Consider the following 14,324-nt stretch of genomic DNA (forward strand, 5'->3'; position numbering starts at 1 on the left):
AACTCTTTAAAGAGGTCAATGTATTTAGGCTTCTGATCAGGAGGTAAAGAGGCGGACAATTTTATTATCTTGGGTTTTTCAATAGTTCCAATGTTGCATTCTTCAATGGCAGCATTAAGGGGTTGCATTTTTGGTTTTCTAGGAACATCATTTGAGTCAAAAATGTCCTCCAATGGAGTTAGGCCTGTTGGTAGAAAGTTGTCTTTTAGCTCTATGATTTCAGCCTCTGTACCAGCTACTTCATCAAAATGCAATTGTTCAAGTTCTTGTATTTTTTCCTTGTCAAAGTTTGTTGGACAAAGTATTTGATTTGTTGTTTTGGGTGATATTGTTGTTTGGTCCTGTTCACTCAATGGCTGTGTGTCTTTCACAGAATCAACATCAATGTTCAAGCCTGAAAATTCATGCTGCAAGGTTAAGAATTCATTTATCTGTGCATCGTCCTCAAACACTTGCCAATCTTTGACATTGTTTGGGACAAAAGGTCTGTGTTTTATCTCAGCTGTAAAGCAGTGGTTGGGTTCAAAAGGCAATTTGCATGTATTGGCAAATGTAGCTAAATTGTGTGCATGAATGTTGTGAGTTCTAGGTATTTTGGTCATTTGAAATTCAGTGAAAGCCTTAAGTATTTCAATAGTAGCAGATCTGTATGATCTTAGTCTTTTGTCATTTGTGACAAAATTGCCTTTCACTTGTTGGATAATAAGGTCTGAATCTCCCATGATTGAAACTTTTGTGGCCTGAAATGATTTTACCAGTTTGAGGCCTAGCAGAAGAGCCTCATATTCTGCCATATTATTAGTACATCTGAAATTAAGCCTATAGGCTCGACCTTGTGCATGATTGCTTTGTTTGTTATGAATCCACACTCCAGCTCCTGCCCCTAATTTGTTGACTGATCCATCAAACTCAAGAAACCATAGGATCTCTTGATTTAGGGGATTTTCAACATTTTCTCTATGACTTGGGATTATAAGTTGGAGTTCTTGTCTTTCATCTGGTTTGTCTTCTAGAACTACCTCATCAATTGATTTCTCAATCTTGATTTCTTGGGAACTTGATTGCTCACTTATATACAGATCTTGTTCAAGTATGACAGATTTGTTATCACTCATTGGACTTATATCATCATTGAACAGAATGAAGGAATCCATATCAGAATGGACTGCATAAATAGGGAAATTTTGAGGTTTTTCTTCACTGCTCACCATGTATTTCATGAGTGACTCCCTGTATAGCCTCTTTGGCTACCCAAAGACAGAGATGGTGGCATATGACATGTCTAATTGCAGGGAACCTTGGAGTTTAACCCCCCATGATCTTGATAACAACATTCCATATTTGGGTGGGATATCAGCAACTACAACGTCCATTAAGATTGTTTTATTTGGGTACTGGACTAGGGACACACATAGATCTTTTATCAAGCCTAAACACTTAACTTGGCTAGAGTAAAATGAAAATAGGTCTTTATATGGTCTTGTAATGTCTAGATTTAACCTCTCCATCACTGATTTAGGCATAAGGTTATGAGAAGCGCCTGAATCAAACATTGCATTGTGTAATATCTTATCATGAACATGCAAGCTGACATAAAAAGGTAAGATTCCAGTGGTTGCTGTTTTTCCATCAACCTCTGGACCGAAAAGCAATTCTGGGGTATCATCCAACACATTGACATCATCTTTGTTGTGGGTCAGCTGAAGGGACTTCTTGATTTGTTGTTTGTAAATGTCATGCTTGGCTAGCTCTGAAAGAGGAATGGCTATCTTTAATTTACCAATTTCAGCTTCTAGGTCAAAAGGTTTTTCAGATTGGATCTTGGTGTTCTGGTTAACAACCCTTTTCTTTCTCATTTGAGTTCTTAGAGATTTCTTCTTGACTCTCAATTTGATCTTGAGGCTTGTCCTTTTTGCTCATCTTTTGGAAAGTGCTGCTTGGATTGTGCTGTAAAGGAGGTGTAACCCTTGGTTCTTGATTTGAGGGAAATGGTTCTGTTACCTCTTCAACTATTACTTCATTTGTAATTGAATCAGTTTTGTTAGTAGGCTCTGTGACAATAGCTTTCCTAGGTTGTAGGCTATCCTTTGTTTTCTCAGGCTGTGGCACATTTACAGTTCTGCTTCTTAATTTGTATTGTTTATGAACTTCAAAAACAGCTGTGTCATAGCCTTGTTTGAAATCAAATGATTCACCTGATCTAGTTTGGAACTGGCTTATGTCTTCCTCTTCATGATCTTCTTGACTCAGAAAAACTTGCTGATCATCGTTCAGGCCCATCAAATTGATGTGGGTATCATCTATCTGCTCACTAGAAGTAGATGCTTCAGCATAGTTTTCTTGGAACGGAGGCCTTATCTCTGGTTCAGGGCTGGCCTTGCCAACATTAGGATTTTGATTTCTTCTAAAATTGGGATTCCTGATAGGATTATTCTGTGGTGCTTCCCATGATGATTTCCTCTCAACTGATTCTACTCTATCACCTAATCTATGCATACCAGTGATTATTGCATCTAATTTTTGATCCCAGCCTGAAGGCTCTTCTTTGAAGGTAGTCTTTCTTTCAGTTCTGGTCCTATTTCTCCTAGCTATCAGGTTGGCTTCTACACTCACTGCTATGTGTTGCATTTTAGCTAAAGTTCGGGGAGCTCTTTCTCTTAATTGGTATGCCATATCTGAATCAAACCCATCAGGAAAGGTGTATATAGCTAAATCAGGTGGGGGTCTGAGATTTTGGGGAATAGCATTGTAGACATTGTTGAACCGAGCACAATAATCCAAGACAGTTTCTTGGGGACCTCTTTTGATAGTATTGTATTCAGATAAAATATGAAGTGGATCCTTTTTCTTCTCCCATCTGTTGATAAAGGTTTGATACAGGGCTTCAGGGTCAGCTATGGAGTTTGCTGGGAGTGACCTAAACCATGATATTACATCTCCTGTTAGGCTTTGCACAAAAATTTTCATTCTAACCCCATCATCATCTATCTCATAATTTTCAAAGTAGTCCTGCATTTTCTTGGTATGTTGAAGGGCTGGATAGGAGCCAGTACCATCAAAATATGAAATCTTGCTTTGGTAATCTTGAGGCATAGGCCCTGGATTGGCAGGTAGCTGCAGTGGAGCATATCTATTAGCCATGTTTGGTGGGACGATAGGGATAACAGGAATGAATGGGACAAGTGGAGGAAAGGGGATGAGAGGGGTATGTGTAGTTGATGGAGTGGCTGAAAGGACACCTTGTGAAGTAGATGAAGAACTAGGAGGTTGTGGCACAGTAGTGTGAGGATGTAGAGAAACCTTAGCAGGGGTTGGGATGTCAGTTTGAAGACCTGCTTTAGAACTTGAATCTAATAGAGTCCCTTCTGATTTGTGTCTCTTAAGGATTCTTGAAATCAAGTTTGGATTTTGGAACTCAGGTGATGGATCAGGATCTGGGTTTGACCTTGTATAGCGAGTTTTCTTCTTCGGAGCCAGTTTCTGTGATTTTCTTTAGGAGAATTTTCTAAGAGATAGTGATATTTGACAAGGACTGATCAGGCATAGCACAACTGTATGGAACTTAAGACTGAATAAAGATTGACTGAGGCAGCTTTTATATACTCCTGCAAATGCAAAGCAGAGGCAGTTTCTAAAGCTATCTGGCTGTCACTCAGGCTTTATCTACAGTATTAAGAATCAGACAGGGGGTTACAAAGTTCATTCAGGTCCCCAGTGGAGTCGCCATTTATGTTAACACCCAGGTTGTTCCCTTTGACTCCTGAGGGAATACGGCCGGGGTAACCACTAACCAAGCTTTGGATTGCAGGTTCTAGCCCACCTGCAATCAGAGAGGGCTCTCTCTTTCAGTTTTAGCTTTATTTTTTGTGATCTTAGGCTAGTTATGAGGTGAGGATTTTGTTTACAATTTTGGTTGAATGATGTCTTCCAGTAGCTGAGATGAGGTCTTCAGAAGGTTCAGTCCATTGGGCAATGGAGTCTGTGATTATGGGTTGTTTGAGATATTGGGTGAGATTTGCTAAAACTGCAGGGCCTTATAGATATATCATGAAACAAACTTAAAATTGTGAAGATGAAACATGTCCAGCCAGTGAAAGGCAACTAAGAGTTTTTCACTAAGCTGGTGATGTGAGAAAGAGATATATCACTCAGGAGCAGATTTGAATTCCTGAATAATACTCACTGTGAAGTTTTAGTTTGAAGGTGAAGCAATTAAGAATTACACTTTCATAACTAATACTAGAGGAAAACATTCATAACAACATAGATTGAGTTCAGGGTATTCAATGAACAAATCCTGAAACTATTCTTTTTCTGTGCTATTAAACTGTGAAATATAGAGCATGAACGGATTATGAAAGAACGAAATACATAACAAGAAGGTTCAAGAAACTTATTGTGCCATGAAATATGCAGGAATCCTGTAGTAGCAAGCAATCACACCATAACACATCAAAACGACTCAGAACTTTGGAAATTCCATCAGCTCCCTGTATTAAAAGTCTGAAATTTACAGCATGGGTTCTCTGGAAGAGAAAATCAACAACCCCAGCAAGCTTATGCGAGGGGATATATATACAATCGGTTTTTACAAAATATCTGAACGCTGAGTCATTTGCTCAATAAATGCGTTCACCAACTTTCAGAATAGCAGATAAGAGAGTTATTACTATTCTAAATATACAATGAATACCCTTCAGTTTTGTCAGAAGCCTTTTTGACTTTTGGAGGCCACTGAGTCGGTTGAGCGCTCTGCATTTATTCTGAATGATATGCCTTTAATGTTCTGTCGTGCTGTAGCTTTCTCGGCCCTGTCATCTGTATCTGTCGAGGTTGCTTTAGTGGCCGAATTGGTTTGCTGAGTTGGCTCAGTCCACTCTTTTACAGTCATAGTGGATGTATCACCTGTCTGAACATGATGATTTGTATTTTGATGTAAAAATTTGATGAAAACCTGTTTGTTCACAGCAATGTCTGTATCATGCTGGTCCACCATTCCTGTGTAGGCAACTGATGTCTCAAAATTGTGCCTAGTGTTTCATCTGCCTCAGTATATTTATAGTAATTAGGAGGCACTTCAAATAGATGTTTGATTTCATTCATGATAAAAAATAAATTTTATATTTTCTCATAGAGGCTCTACCCAGATGCAGGCCCTATTTCCTCTGGGATACTTGATCCTGCAGTGATCTGATTTGTGGCAAATGTATTTACCCTTTTGGCATAATTTTCATGGGACAGCAACCTACCTGCACTGTTTAGTAGGCTGGGAAGGCCTCTGTTATGCAATGCTGTGAACTTCTCTGTGAACTTGTTCACCTCTGTTTGCATTTCCTGGCACCTTCTATCCAATGTTTGCACCAAATTTCTCAAAGTGAGGACCCTCTTTATCAGTAAGATGGTGTCAGTTCTATTGGGGATTCCTATTGCTGCCAGCTGAGGGCCTGTGCGGTTGTTCAGGACATTGATCATCCTATTAGCTATCTCAGGCATAGTGCCTAGAGATGCCCTTGCTCTTTGACTCTCCTTGTGTGCCCTGCCTATGAGGTCCATGTGCTCATGAATGGTTTCTATGTATTGCCATTGGTCTGTTATAGATTGACCAATATTGGCCCATAGGACTTTCTTGATTTCTGCCACTATTTTGTCAAGAGAGAGCTCTTTCTCCAGCTCTTTTATCTTTTTCTCAAGAGCTCTTACTTCCCTTGTTCTTTCAGCTACAGTTTTCTTTGATTTGTCATATTTTTCATTAACTGTGGCAAATTTCTCCTTGGCTTCATTTAGCTCTGCCATCTGGGCCTCTAGAACTTGAATCTCCTTCATCATCTTCTGCATATCAAGGCTTGGAGCCTATTCTGATGTTGTTGCTAGTGCTGATGTTGATGGACCTATTTCAGCTGTCTGTCCTGTGGGAGGAGTGATAATTTGAGGTGGCTCCTCAAGGTTGATCACTGGCTGAGGGGGCCGAGATGTCTGGCCTCCTTCTTTCTGCTGCAGGGCTGCCTGTAATGGAGCCTCTGTTTCTACCAATTTCCCTTCTGTTTGTACCAACTGTTTGTGTAGTGTTAGCAGCATGGCTGCTACATCCTGGTCCTTCTTCTGCTGAGCAACCTCTTCTGTTTGAGGGTGAAGGGTTGCTGGAATTTTTACCATTTTCCTCAAAGCCGCTATATCTGCATCTCTTTCCTTTAGTAGTGCTTGTACAGCTTTGGGATCCTTTGGGTCATGCCCAAGCTCTATAATAATATCTTCCAAAGACCTGATCCTATTGTCTTTGGCCTGAGAGGATGCCTTCTCCAACTCAAGTTGGGCAGTTGTATTATGAATATTGTTTTGCAATTTGTGTGCCAGGAAGGTCTTGTATGCAAGAGTTGAATAGACCATCTCACCCGTTTGCTTGTGAAGCTCTATCTGGTCCATTGGGTGGATGTCTTTTGCAAGTACCTCAAGGTTGGTCCTTATGTAATCTGCAGCTGACTATGGTTGCAGCATAGTAGGCATGAAATGACTCATAGTCATCTTTCCCTCTGTTATGTCATATGCTGACATAAGCCTCTGCTGGTTTGTGGGAGCCATTTTGAGCAAGTGATTGTACAGTTGGAGTGTAACTGGCTCATTCCTCTTCTTGATATCAATGAATTGCTTCTTTATGCCAGATTCTGCCCTCCTTTGCTGGCTTGAGGAGCTGACCTCTCCTCCAAGGGTTCTTTCTTGTTCCTGCTGAAAGGACCTGGCAGATGCTTCCATGCTAGGGGGGCCCATACCCAAGGATTGCCCAATAGGCATCTCTTCTTCAGAAAGAGGATTTAGTCTTTGCCTTTTCCCCCCTTGTTGATTTGTTGATGTGGTGAGGGGAGTTTCCTGCTCTCTATCCCTCTTCCTGGTTCTCTCTTCATTTAGTGGAGTTTGGAGCACCGAGGCCTCCAATGTTGTTTCTTGCCTTGGAGGCACACTTTCTTGAGCCTGCTGCTCTGTAGATATGGGAGCTTCAGCCATTTCTTCTTGCTGTTTGGGCTGCTCCTTCTACTGTTCTGCTGTAGGGGGTGGCAGTTCCTGTTCCATCTATTTTTCTTTACCTTTGCTGGCTGCCTGAGGAGTAGTTTTAGCTGCCTGCTGGGGGGCTGTAGAAGATGATGCAGCTGCTCCAAGCTTATTTTGATAAGGAGAGGAAACCTGCCCACAATTTTCTAAGTCAGCTTCCTTTTCAAGATTCTTTGCTTCTTTTTGTAGAATTTCCTCTTTAGTACTTGCTTCCTCTAATGTGCCCTCTTTCCATCTTAACAAATTGGCATATTTTTCAATGTGGGGCAGCCTGACATGATCATAGCTAGCCAATTTATACTTAACCCTTCTAAGGCTAATGAAGTGATTTGGGTCATAGGGTATCGAGAGGAAACTAGTTTGCAATCCAAGGCGTTGCAGGATCTTGTCTGCTTCTTGCCATGCCTCTTCTCTTTTATTATAAATGAATGGGCCTAGCTGATTTCTGACTTTAAGTTGCACCTTCTTGTTTTTGCTGTGGAAATGGACCATGTCTGCATTTCCAAACTGCCTGAAATACTCTAAGGCAAAGAGTCTCATAGGGACATATTTTGGTAGCCTATATGGGGCTAACTCACAACCATATATTCTGATCACTGTATGGTGTTGGTAGAAATACCAATCCCCAATGCTGTAGGCCTTTGAGAGCTGGAGGATCCTTTGCATCTCATCTGTAAATCTTGGAGGAGGGGCACTCAGCAACAAGGACATGGCTGGATGGATAAACAGGTCTATGAATTCACAATAATTGTATGGTGAAAAAGATATATGATGGAAAACTGAAGACCAAAACACTACAGACCTTGGGTTCCCTTGGGCATCAAGCTTTTTGAGAGTAATAGGGAAGCTATCAGGCTGATAGAATAGAAACAGGTGATAGATATAAGAAGTATACCTAAATATCCTTTCCCTCTCTAGATTCATCAATTGCTCATGAATCTTATTGGCAATGTAGGCAGCATAATCATAGTGAACAGCAGGAGACTTCCCAGGGGAGAAGATGGACATCATGGCCATAATAGTTTCATCAGCATCCTCAGATGTCCTATAACGCAGGACATAACTGATCATATCCACAAGCATCCTGCCCAACTCATTGAAATATACATTTCCTATGGGAGGAGTCCTCACAGTTTCAGAGCCTGGTTGAACGAATAACTGATTGATCTTTAAAATTTGGGCACTAGATAGCTTGCCTCCTTTCTTTAGCAAGTCCATCATGGAGAGAGGAGTCAATGGCTTTGCAGTATGAAAGTGTAGCATCTCATTTATGGCCTCAGGGCTAACATGGAACAAAACTGAGCCTGAGGAATTGAGGACAGCTCTCTGACATGGGTCATAGTTGGCACTGCATCTATGTATCAAGTCTGGGAGGATATTGACTTGAGGGAGATTGAAAATAGGCAAGTTGGAGTCCCAAATCCCCAGGATATCATTCCCACTGAGATGTTTGGCTTTAAGGTCATTGAGTACATGAATGTGGTACTTACTATATTCTGGGATTCCCTTTGCCATTTGGTAGTCTCTGTCAGCCAAGGGCAGCCACTCTAGCTCTCTTTGTGGGGCATTTAGAGGTGTCACATTCAATGCAACTGGTGTCTCCATGGTTTTGGTACTTTGAATTGTATTAGAACCTGTTTTTCTGGGCACAATGATACAGAGCAACGAATTCTGCAGAAGCAAGGCAATTTGCAGGGGAAACAGGGTGAATTATAGTGAAAACAAGTTGGAATACTCCTGAGAAGGTATAATGATCAAATACTGAGACTGAAGAGTTGTTTTCCCGGTGAACTTGTGCAGCAGAGGTTTCAGTTTGCGAATGCGCAAACAGAATGTAAATTGGTGGAAATTAGGCTAAATGCGGACAGTCTGTAGGTAAATTCGGCCTTGTAGTTAGAGATAAAGGTGGTCACCGAGAATTTTCTGGAAATTACAGTGTTTTTCTCTCTTTTTTCGCTTGTTTTGGTGAATTATGCACAAAACCAGGTGCGGAGGGGAGATTTTGGTAAATACCTGGTAAACTCTGGCAATGGCGGCAATGCAGGCGAATTGAGGGCGCCCACGGTCCTTAAGTCAATTTGTTGCAGGTTGGCGGCGAGGACGTCGTAAAATACATGCAGAGAGCACAGTAGACTTTTGGTGAAAAATGAGAAAAAACGCGAATTTTGGCGAAAATATGGACATTTTGGGCCTTTGGCGCGTTTTTTGGATGACGTCAGCATGACGTCATCGGGTGGGGTCGGGTACGGAAGGGTGACGTGGCAGCCTGTGAGTGGTCCGCGTGGATGGGGGACGTGGCAGACAGCTCAGGGCGATGGCGGGTCGGGCGCTGATGTGGCGGTGACGTGGGCATGACATGGACGTGACATGGGCAGGCGGTATACGGAGGGCGGTAAGCGGTTCCATCGGACCGCTTACAGTACAGGAGTGGTTTTGGCAGGCGGCCTCCCGATATGATTTGGGAGCGACGCGTGGCACTGCCCTGACGTCATGGTCTGACATTTTTTGGGAGGTAAAGTACCGCCATCGGGGGCGGTCCGATATCAATGTGGGCCGTCGGATGGGAAAGCCCAGATCCGACGGTTGACGGGTTGCAAACATGGTAGGACAATACGGCGGCATTATTTTAATAATTTCTCTTGTTTTTTGTGAAATGCGCATTGTAACCCAAAACTTTAGATAGGCGGCAAAAGTGGGTTTTAACAATGTTTTTGCTGGCGGAAATGGGTTTTTGATATTTTTGCAAAAGTGGGGTTAGGGTTATAAACCAAGCGGATCTTGATTTAATCCCAAGACACTATATTAGCGCAGTCTTGCCTTAGCGCTTTGATTTCTTTGTATTTCAACCCTTTAGGACTATTAGGCTATATTGCCTAGGGGAAGGGAATATACTTATTTTTTGGGGTTTTTATACACAATGATGCTATAGTAATAGGGAAAGGGGAACATAGGGAGTTAAGTATAGATAGAGTTAGTAGTTAGTATTGGAGGGGAATAGGAATAGGAGGAGGCAAAGACTAAGTTGTTAGGGAACAAACTTAGTTAGGAGAGTAGATCAAAATGAAAAGATTTTTTACACAAGAAATGTGGCTCTTTATGCTACAAGGATCAATGAATGAGTTTGATTTCTCTCATAAACCAAGGTGATAGAGGGATGTTAGCAAGGAATTTGATGGGGGATGATTGGGAAGTTAGACATGCTCCACTTTGTTGCTCCAAAATTGCTTAATAGGAATATCTGCACTGGCCATGTATTACCTTTGCTTAGGGCAGTGATATGAAAGAAATCATGCTTCTGCAACCCCATCTACCTACCCATTCTATTGCCTAGCATTTTTTGTTACTTCAAGGAGGGTGCATTTATACTTGCAAACCCTCATGTGCCTTTTCTTTTCCTTTGGCATTTTCCTTTTGATTTTCTATCTAAGGCTAGCCTTATTACTTCCAAGGCCCCAGATTGAACAGTTGGGAACCTTCATTCTCTACCTAACTACTTTATCTGCCAAGATTGAACAGTTTGGACATATTTCTTTCTTTAATCTACAACAAAAATTGAAACATGGCATGACCCAACTTAGACTGTTGGATCACCCATTCAGAAGTAGGACAGCATCAACCAACTGTAGATATGTGTCTTCCACAAGAATATGAGATCTTTGCATCACCAAAGTAGATCATATTGGCACTTCCCCTGCCAATCATGAAAAATGAAACCTATTGGTATAGGTAGCTAACAGTGGCCATGGTAGGATTGGGCTCTGCATCAATGATCTGCTTTCCTTTGCCAGTTCCCTTATCAGGTTCTGATTCAGAGTCAGAACCTGCATCTGATTCGAAAGCCTTCAGCTCGGCCACTAGTGACTGCTTGGCCTGACCCTCACTTGTATTATGAGTGGAGCTGTTATGGAGCACAGACCATTTTACGTTGTCCTTCTTCATCTTCAGGGTGTTGTTCTTTGCTTGCGGCTTCAACGAGCTACCCTGGGTAGCACCGACTTGGCTTGGTCCTTTCTTCTGTGGTTTGGGGGTGCCTTTTCCTTTCTTTGGATTCACAGATCCAAAGTCCCTCTTCTTATATTTAAATTTCTACTCAATCTTGACAGTGTAATGATACGCAATGTCGAGCGAGGAAATGTCTAGGAACTCCATCTCATCCTGGATGTACTTGTGTAGACAGGTGCGGTACTTGAGCACCAAATTCCGCTCAGCATCCTTGATACCCAACATCATGCGAAGGGTATGGAAAGTATTTGTGAACTCTAGCACATCCTGGTCCCTTCCCTGTCATAGCATGGTCCACTTTATGTATTTGTCTTCATAGTTCCCAAGAGGGTAATATTGTTCCTTGATGGCCTCTCGGAAATAATTCCAAGTGGGTGCAGCTGAAAAAGTGAGGGTTCACTCTTGAACTTTTGTTCACAATAGGTTTCCCACCAATCCTTGATGTGTGTTGTGGCTTTAAGAAGTGCAAAAAGTAATCTTTTCCTGATTGGAAAATTCATGAACTGAAAAATATCCTTCCAATAGATTTAACCATTTATCTACGATGTCTACACCTATCAGGCCTTCAAATATGGGAATATCGAAGTTAACTTGTACCCTAAAAGGAGTGGTGCCTCCAGAGTGGCTGTTGGATGAAGATGAATCGCCTGTGGGTAGCCATCGAAGGATCTGGGCAAAGTTACCCATCATTGCATCCCTATGTCACTTGAGGGCTTCCTCGAGCAACATTTTGAAAGGATCTCCTACCCCCTCGTCTTTCTTTTCTTCTGCCATGGGAGTTCGTCAGGTTTTGCAAGGCTGATCTTGCAATGGTTCAACTAGATCAAGCCCTAACTCCTTATACCCTGACCTCATTAGGGACATGCAAAGAAAAACAGAGAAAGAGCAGACCGCTTTGATACCACTGGTCCGAACTTAAACAAGAACGCAAAAACTTACAGATATAATCACAAACACAGAGATGCAACAGAAAAACACTTCATTTCATTAATAGAAAAATATTGAACTATGCTTACAAACATAATGGAAATAAGATAGCTCGCGCGATGGTAGCATATCTCTGAGAATAGATGTGACAGCTACATGCCTCTGAATTGTGTTACAATGAGGCTCAAGGGCCTATTTATTATTGGAAAACATGAGAAAACTCTAAACAACCAAAACCCTAACCCTAGGAGATGTAACACCAAGAGTTTGTGGGCCCCGTTGGGGTTAGTTGGGCAACCAACTTCCTAGGGTCGTAACTTGGTCATATTATCTCCATTTGGCGCGTACGATACCTTGTTGGAAAGGTCTCTCTGAGTACTACACATTTCACTGCAAGCCCTTGCCTATGGCCATGGGCTTGTTGCGGACCCCATAAAAACGTCTTTTAGGGGGTCAAAACTGCTCCGGAAGTTCAGGACCCGAAAAATGCTAAAAATAGTAAATGTTGAAATGAATAAGGAAACAAATGAAACTGACTACGGGGTCTAGTTGGAATAGGCGGGTGGCCACGAATATCCACTTGGATCAAAGATTCAACATCATAAGGGAAGGACATATCTTATTGCTGGCCATTTTGGTGTAGGCAAGATGGTGGCACAATTACAAAGGTATTGTTATTGGCCTCGTATGAATGAAAGTGTTTCACGATATGTAGGAGGATGTTCTTTGTGTTTTACTAGTAAGCCTAGCAATAGAAATTTAGGATTGTATACTCCACTTCCAGTTCCTTCTTGTCCTTAGGAAAGTGTTTCTCTGGACTTTGTAGGAGGGTTACCTATGTCTAGGAAAAATCATGATTATCTTTATGTTGTGGTGGATTGTTTAAGCAAAATGTGTATTTTGATGCCTTGTAAGAAGCAGGTTACAACTGAACAACTGGACAAATGTTCTTTCAAAACGTATGGGTACATTTTGGGTTGCCCACATATATTATTTTTGATCGAGATTCTTGACCTATTGGAAAATTTTGGTCAAGCTTATGGGGACTCATGGACACCAAGTTCAATAAGATCACAACATTCCATCCACAAACCGATGGTCAGACAGAAGTGGTGAACATAAAGTAGTACATCTTCTTCGTGGTTATTGCAGCAAACATCCTAAGCTTTGGGATGAACACTTACACTACATTCATCATGCTTACAACTAGGCCAAGCATTCATTGACTCAAACATGTCCATTTGAATCATGCTTTGGATACTTACCAAAATCTCCTTTAGATTTTATCTTTGGGAAAGATGTTGCTATTGATGGACATAGTGGCATTGATAAGGCCAAGCAATTCATTGAACAAGTTCAATTGGTGCATCAAATGGTTCAAGAACAGTTGGAAAAGAGTCAAGCCAAGTACAATACAAGGCATGATGAGCATTGTGTTGACCACAATTTTCAGGTTGGAGATGAAGTTTGGATTTACATTAGCAAGGAGAGGTTTCAAGGTGAAGGTAAAAAACTGAAATCAATCAGGTATGGACCTTCTAAGATTTTAGAAAAGACTGGTAATAATGCCTTTCGGTTGGATTTTCCTCCATATATGCAACTTTATGCAGTTGTTAATGTTGATAATTTGAGATTATATGAGCCTCCTTTGATTGAAGATCAAGGAGAGAATGTTCAGATTCCTTCAATAAAAGATTTATCCCCTGAATTTCTTGAATAATTGTAGCAATATACTATCCTTGACAGAAAAGCAAGAACTTCGAGAAGACAGAACGTGGAGTACCTTCATGTGGGGCTCAAAGGTACAAATCCAAGCAAAGCCAAATGGATTGAGATTGAAAGGGGTGAGGGAAATGTACCCTCATCTGTTTGTTGACTGAAAATAGACTTTTGGAGGTCCAAAAGCTTCTAGTGGGGAGGAGTGATCCAAGGGATCAGTAAAGTGCTCAAAAGTGCTCTAAATTGGTACCAAAACATAGATCTCGTTGACCTAAATGCAACTCAACTTGAATCGCTCAAAATTGATATCGTATGCTCTCGATATTACGTTTTGATCATTTTCCCAAAAAGGTAAAATTTTTGCAAGTTAGGTGCAAGGCTGCTGACTGGGCAGTCCGTACGATGACTCAATAGGTTGAATGTGTACCTCAGGCCAATGGTAGGATTCCAAGTGGATTCATAGGATTCATTTAGGGTTGATGGATTTTGATTGGTTGTTGGAATTGTTATGTGGACCAATGGTTGGGTGCCACTTGGCACCCAAATATTGTGTAAATTTTTGGTAATGGTCCAAACAGACCTCTAGAGGTTCAAACACATGACCTCATGCACACAAGTCAAGCACCTTACCAATA

This window comes from Pinus tabuliformis, chromosome 1_2, assembly GCF_031772625.1.
Source record: "Pinus tabuliformis cultivar Carrire ecotype Pingquan chromosome 1_2, CPIR1, whole genome shotgun sequence".
NCBI lineage: Eukaryota > Viridiplantae > Streptophyta > Pinopsida > Pinales > Pinaceae > Pinus > Pinus tabuliformis.